Source organism: Vanessa atalanta, chromosome 1 (assembly GCF_905147765.1).
Source record: "Vanessa atalanta chromosome 1, ilVanAtal1.2, whole genome shotgun sequence".
In the NCBI taxonomy this organism is placed as follows: Eukaryota; Metazoa; Arthropoda; class Insecta; order Lepidoptera; family Nymphalidae; genus Vanessa; species Vanessa atalanta.
The window spans coordinates 7,945,119-7,953,593 of NC_061871.1; positions in this window are offsets into that span (position 1 = coordinate 7,945,119).

Below are 8,475 nucleotides of genomic sequence, written 5' to 3' on the forward strand. Positions count from 1 at the left end.
CGCTTCTATGGTCATTTTAAGACGTTTATTGAATAATAGTGAACCAAAAAATTTTAAATACTTATCAATTTTTTTGCGATATTTTACTTTAAATATCAAATTCGAGGTAGAGAGAGAGACAATTAATGTTGATGTCCAAATAACTTACTCGCTGTGGCCGGCGATTATTTATTTAATTGAAAAACCATCGGCATATTCACAAAAAAAAGCAATCAAAAGTACACGTACCTATATGCAGTGTGATACACCACTACAGTTATTTACAGCACTATGGAATAACGATAAAAAATAATAACCCCTTAAATTAATAATAAAAACTTAAACTAGCACAAAATTAGACAAAGATCTTAAGGCTCAAACACAAACAATTGTTAACATTTAAAAAAAATAAAAAAAAAAGTGCAATCAAAACAATGATAATGTTACGAACTTATAATGTATAATAATGATTTCTTAAAGCTAAAGATATTTTGATAGGGATATGGATGTCAAGTCTGTTTATAGAATTATAAGTCATGATGCATTATTTGTGAAACAACTCTTCTTCTCTTATCTATAGAAAAAACAACTCATTATTGTAATAATAAATTAAACATAAAAGACTCATTGAACAGAAAAAACGTCATTATCATCATCACATCATACTTTTATTTGGTATTTTAATATTCAGTATAAGGATAACAATTAACATCATCAAAAATATAACACCTTGCCTTTTTGCCTCCACTGGTGACAGGAGGGCTGGTTCGTTTTTAGCCGAGATGATCGGAATTGCGATTCAACGAGGAAATGCTGCTAGCATTCTTGCCACCATTCCACGCGGTCAAGATTTATACAGTAACTATTTTTAATTCATATTTGTTTATATATTTAAGCACTTAATGTTATCAATTCTTATGTTAATAAATTGATCGGACAAACTAAATTAAATATAAATGAAATGAAATTTTAATGAAAAAAAGGCGGAATTTATTAAACACACACTTTAACTTTATATGAACCTTAAAACTATTTCTAGATTTTTAAACTAGATTACAAAATAAATATTAATGATTGATAAACATAAATTTACCTATAAGTTCTTAAAAATTGTCCTAAAAAAATAAAAATAGCCTATTTATTGATTAAATTTTTTTTTTTTTCCGATTTGGAAATATAAATTATAAATTCAAGAAAAATATTTTAAAAACAAAAAACATGCAACAGGTTTCTACCAAGCAATTAGATTTTTTGTAAAGATTGAATCATCATGGTATAAAAACGCGGTTTACGTTTACATGTGCTATAGTGAGGGGCCGAATTCAGAATTTACCGAATAGAAATATTCGGTCAAAATTTTAATGAATCCAATATTAGATAAGGTTAAGTAATCGTTTTTTTTAACTTAATCCGTGTTTAATCTGTAATGACTAACTGCCAAAAAATAGTAAGTAAATTAAATATAGTTGAAATAACAAACGGTTTACTTAAGTAATTAAATAGGTTAAAGTATATAGGGTTACCACATTATATTGTCTAAAATTATTGACATTTGCTTCCGAGCCGAAAAAAGCGGCCAAACACATAGATATTTTATCATATATAATATAGAATACAACTCAATTGAAATTAACGCTTTGAAAAGGGACTATTACTTTGCTAGACTGTTGAGTCCGGTCAGCTTCACGTCTTAATGGAAGATCTCCGGGATTTTAATCGAATATTCGACCGAATACAAATATTCGGTTAACCTAACAGAGCAATACTACATGATTATTTTTAGTAGATTTTAGCGGACGAGCGAATGGGCCACCTGATGGTAAGTGGTCACCACCGCCTGTAGGCAATAGCGCTGTAAGAAATATAAAACATTCCTTACATCGCTAATGCCACCAACCTTGGGAACTAAGATAATAAGTCCCTTTTGCCTGCTGTTTGGTGGAATTATATCTAATGAGTGGGTGGTACCTACCCAGACGTGCTTGCACAAAGTCCTACAACCTAGTAAAATCGGCTTATTAATTTGAATATATAGAATTCGAATGAAATATGAGCGTATGAACTATGAATTTATATATATTTTTTTAGATAAAGGCACTTAATGCATAAGTAGCGAATGAAAAAAAATATATAGAGTTAAGCTAGATAAATAAACTTTATCGAAAAGTTGTAGGCTTTTCACGACATTCGAAAGTTGTTTTTAAATGTAAATCTTATCACTTATGAGTTCCTGTTTAAACATATTTGTTACATAATAATAATTTTATATAGTGTATATATTTTTTATTACAAATGATAAACTATCCTGCTTTAACTTAAAAGTTTATCGGCTTACTTATAGCTTATCTATTTGGAAGGCAACTTAGTTTTTCAATTATTTAATTCAGTTTCCAATTTACCTGCTGTTATAGTACATTGGGAACACATTTTCAAAGTGTGGATTAGCTTAATATCATTAGAATTATCAAAAGATACGCCTTAGCCAAGTAGCAGGACTTGAAGGGAGAAGCACTCTAAATCTATCCAATATCGCTTCTAAGGTTGACCCACCCTTAATCTCATAGACAGATAGACATTTTAATCATATTTATGTTCAATTCATAATATTCAAACCTTACAATCACAATGGAGGTCATAATAATGTCAGTCAATACATTCGTTACTTTGACATTTAATATATATTCGTTGAACGTTTTGTCATACAACGATCTTATACGTTTCATCCCTGTTGAACATAAACAAAATATGTTACATATTATATTTGCTCTTAATACGATATTACATTATATTTTACATATTTCCGTGTTCATTGATAATTTTTACTTAATTTCTAGAAAACGCTTGTGTGTACATATGTAGGACTGTGTATGAGAAGCAAAGTGGCGATATTAAATACTTGAGGAAAACTATATTTTATAATATAATAATGTCAAAATTTGTTTTCTCGTAAAATATTGCGAATCGCCAAAAATCGAATGGAATACCTGTGCCAAAGCCGAATTTCGTTATGAAATGACGAAAATCAGCTTCCGCTTTTCGAAAGTTCACCCAATGCATTTTATTTATATAAGAAATGGGATGAAATGATGAAACAAAATTACGTAACTATCCTTTTTTAAAATTTAATTCGACAGTCTCTTAAGACTACATTTTAGTACCTATATTTTAAGGTGGTTAGCCTGGCTGCGGTTCTGCCCCTTTTCAAATTGTATAAATACCTTTTTTTTATTTTAATCGTTAAAAGTTACTTAACTGAAGTACTTCTTGTTTTAAGATAATATCTTAAGCATTGAATATATTAATTAAGATTTTAGATCGAGATTGGGGAAATACTCCAATCAATATCTGGGGGATTGGGAATTACACACAATGTCTTAAGTGCCTAATCATCTGATGTTTTTATTAATTTTAGCGGATTTTAGTAGCAAAGTTTGTCTGTTTTTGTATAATTATCGTTATTACAATAGGAACTTTGTTTATAATTCAACCAAAAAAATGTTTTTTTTAGTTTTATTTTATTTTATTAAAAGTAAGTAGATTGATAATGGTCACCCAGGCATTATTAAAAAATATTAACCATACATCGCCTTGCAACCAACCTTGGGAACAAGGATCTTACTTCCCGTCTGCCTTTGTTCGAAGGCAAATTTTTTTTTATTAATTTTAGCTAATCGAAGTAAATACTTATCACATCTTGTTTGTACTTAACTGTATCAATCGGAGATGTACTTGCACGTAGGTTAAGTAAACCTCTATATTTCATTATTAAATAAAATATTTGTGACCAAAAAATCCATAATTTAATTTACAATTTATTACGACCTCATAATATATTTCTATATCAATAGCAGGAAGAGATTTATACTTTTTTCTCTAAAGGCTAATCTTGATGTATTTACAAGAAATAATTATTTTAATACCAAACCGCGGTACTTCATGATTTACATCCACTCACCATTGCCATATGTCGTGATTCTAATGACAATGAGCGGTATTCTCACAATAGATCAAATGATGAATTAACATTTAATAACACGTGGAAAACTCCATTAGTCACGTTAAAATATTGTAAAATATCTTCTAATGTATTAAAAACAAATATAACCTAAAAATACTGTATGTGTGTACCGATAATATTTAACATAAGAGATTTTTGAAAAAAAAAAAAATTGTAATACCACTTTAAATATTAGCTCCAGCGCCAAATATGACAAAAAGAAATATCTGTAGTTATTTACTCAGATTTTTAAACGATTATAAAATCTACTACTTACAAAACTACATAAATATAATCATCACAATAATTTATATTCTCCATAGCGATTACTAAGAATTAACTTACCTAACTTAAAAAGCAACAAAAAAATATCGTTTTTATACAACAGTCAAGCACCTTGTTTTTTTTCTCTCAATAATAATAATCATTAATACAGTTCGGACTTGTATATAATATGAATCCTTTGTTCGATTTCCTGGCTGATTGAATCAGCTGATAATAGGAGAGTCGGCTATGACGTTATTATATGATTCTAGAGTTGATTAGTGACTTTTAAAATCGATTATTATTAAATACGTCAGTGTTTTGATGGTTCAAGGCTGTATATTATCATTTTTAGCATCGTAAGCCCATAGTTCATTTTAAGCAAACTTAAAAATACTAACTCATCTAGATGTTTTACCATCACCGGTGTGATTTCCTATTAAAAGCTGTGTTATGGCGTTTATGTTTTATATTTAAACATGAGATATTCCAGATTACGCCTCGTGCTCTTTTATATCTGTCAAACAAAGCCAGTTTAAGCTTTATGTAATGTTTTTCGCCTCCAAAAATCCATTACGAACTCATTATATTGTGATATATATTTTAGCCGTTATGAACCTCACATAACTGATATAACACGCGAATCTTGAGCAAAAATTGCGTTTTCAAGACCGGGCATGCATCTCATCTCGTACTCAACAGTGAAAGAAAACATCGTGAGGAAATCATCACGTGCTATATCTGCGACATGTATAACATGCAGTGTGGATCTGTATGGTGGAATATCTCATTTCATGACCCTATTTTTAGAAAACGAAGGCCTTGGTTAAGTTATCTGACGATTAAGTTTAATTAAACAAAATTTAACATTTTGGTAATGTTTCTATAAAATGGCCGCTGTTCTGGGAGTAAGGAATGGAAAAGAAAAATATAATGAATAAGTTATAAAATAATAATTTATTAATTCTATAAGTTTTCTTTTTATTAAAGTAAACTTGAACCCATAGAGCTTAACCTATAAACTTTTGATGATACAGCATAGACCTAATGAGGTCGTTGCCGAGATCGGCATTACTATTCCAAACCTTGACTTATCGCCAAGTTATCATAAATTTATTAAACATGAACACAACACATGGAATATTCTCGTAAGTCCTCGTCAATTATATTAAAACGTTTATTTATTGTAGCATCAGGATCACGACTACAACAATTATTGTATTTATAATAAATTCTTTTCAATTACGTCAATAAATATTTCATCTCCTCGGCTCATTGTTATGTAATTAAGTTATTGTTTCCAGGTATAGTAATTAAAATCACCTTTTATTGAAAACATCCTTTAATAATATATATAAAATGTCTTGCTGTTACACTGGGTTTTGCTTTCTTCTAAAGGTGATTAGAGCTTATTCCACTACGCTTCTCCAATACGCATTAGTAAATACACATTTGGCAGAATTTCATCTGATATATGCAGGTTTATCACCGTCGTGAACGTCACTACAACAACTACAACAAAACAAAGTCGCTTCCTGCTGTCTGTCTGTCCCTATGTATGCTTAGATCTTTAAAAGTGCGTAACGGTTTGTGATGCGATTTTCTATTAATTAGATAGAGTGATACTAAGGCACTATCATCAATGACCTCAGTTTTTGAAGTTTTTTAGTGGCGACTATGAAACGGAAACGCAGCGTAGGCAGGCCGTTGGGGCAGAAAAGTTTTTGAGTGGCGACTATAAAACGGAAACGCAGCGTAGGCAGGCCGTTGGAGCAGAAAAGTTTTTTGAGTGGCGACTATGAAATGGAAACGCAGCGTAGGCAGGCCGTCCTTATAATGTGGATTCATGTTGGTAAGGGTCGCGGGAAGACACTGGATGCGAGTAGCGCATGACCGGCTTTTGTGGAGATCTTTAGGCATTTCTTTGTCTTGAAGTGGACGTCTTCCAGCTGAAATTATGATGATGATGATGAATCATAGATAAAATGGATGTCCTTTTTTGCAGCACACAGAACATAATAATAGTAAAATTAACTAAAATACACTTAGTGATTTTATTGACCATTCCGTAGTCAAAACACCTAATATAATATTATATTATTCTAATGCCTCTTAATTGTTAATAAAGTAATGATTACATTTAACAATTATCATAGTTATTAGATATTTAGCCCGGTAGATGGTACTCAATAGGCATTTATAATTTTTATACTAAGTTTTTTAAACATGAGCGTCGACTCCCCATGCCTTAAGACAACTCGATAATAATAAGTCAGTATGAAGATTTTATTACATGGTAATGATTTTACTGAAAGGCGCCATTTAATATCAAATGTAACCCTAATTATAGATCTACGCATAATTGTCGATGTTATTCTAGTTCCAGAAAATCCTTGTCGTTACGTCACAATTGCTAGAAATCAATTCAATGTAATTTCGTTTAAAGTAAAATGTTGTAGGTACATGTCGCACAAAAAGCGTAAATAATAAAATAGGTACATTTCATCAAACCTTGAAACTGCATAGCTGCATCGATAAATACTGTGTATTGGAGAATTGTATGAGGAAAGAAATAATTCGTGGAAAATATAAATACAATTAAATTATTAATAAATTTTTCTTTTCAAAAACGTAATTATTCAATAATTCTACAACATCTGGAATGTTATAAAATTATTGAATTATTTCGTCGATTAAGTCTAATAATTCGATATATACTAAGGATATGTATAAGTGCTCTAACACTGATTAAATCATGTCAATTGCTTCACATAGCAAAAAATTATCAGTTAATATTATTTTTCATCACTATTATAATAACGTCTCATTGTTAATGTGAAAGATAATTTAGTTTAATTGATTTCACTCGGTGGTAGGGCTTTGTGCAAGCCTATCCGGGTAGGTACCACCCACTCATCAGATATTCTACCGCCAAATAACAGTACTCTGTATTGTTGTGTTACGGTTAGAAGGGTGAGTGAGCCAGTGTAATCACAGGCACAAGGGACATAACATCTTAGTTCCCAAGGTTGGTGGTGCATGGATGATTTAAGGAATGGTTAATATTTCTTACAGCGCCTTTGTATATGGGCGGTGGTGACCACTTACCTACAGGTGGCCCATATGCTCGTCCGCCAACTAATGCCATAAAAAAAGTTTTCGTTTATATTTATATATGACATTACATTAACAACTTGTAAATTTCCTACTGTTGGACTAAGGCCTCTTCTCCCTTTGAGGAGAAGGTTTGGAGCATATTCCACCACGCTGCTCCAATGCGGGTTGGTGGAATGCACATGTGGCCGAATTTCGTTGAAATTAGACACATGCAGGTTTCCTCACAATACTTCTTTCACCGCCGACCACGAGATGAATTATAAATACAAATTAAGCACATGAAAATTCAGTGGTGCCTGCTTGGGTTTGAAATCATCGGTTAAAACCACTGGGCCATCACGGCTCCATATTTATATATGAATTAATTTTAATATTAATTATACTAGGCCGATATAAGCTGTCTTCTGATTTCGGTAGGTCAAGTCTTGAGTAGTTTGTTTGGCTCTTGCGGTAGTTTCCTGCTTCTATACAACTTCAGGTATTCGATCATTGATATTTAATAAAAAATTATGGTCTTGAAAGTTGGTAATAATTTTTTTATCACTTCAGTTGCAATTTATCACTTCATAATAAATGCAACAGTGGTTGACTAAGCAACGATGGAGTTGACTGGGTGGGGCTAGTGACTGGTAGTTTCTTTTTTTAACAGTAATGACCAATCATTCACCAGAACCACAATTTAAGTGTATAAAGAATCACTCCGTCCATTGGTGAAAATTATGTATGAAAATTCGTTTAATAGATTTTCGGTTTTATCGTTCGGAAAGAGAAAGAGTTAGATGGGAGACCGTTTTCTAACATGGAGTGACATTTTATAATTTTATAACTATGTATAATACAAATTAAATATAAAGTTCATAATTGGATATATTACGAATTAAGACATCTTGAATATTGTTGTAAAACATATCCCAGTTTTACCTACCTACGTTTCTATCTGTATGACCATAACATTTTTTGGGCATATAGATTGGGTTTTAGGGTGTTACTTTTAGATCTCTACCGCCCTCTACTACCCAGTTAACGTTAACATTAACTTATTAAAAATTATAACAGCATATAATACATTAATGCATATATATTGCATAATGTTTTATAAGGGGTATAGGGGTAATATT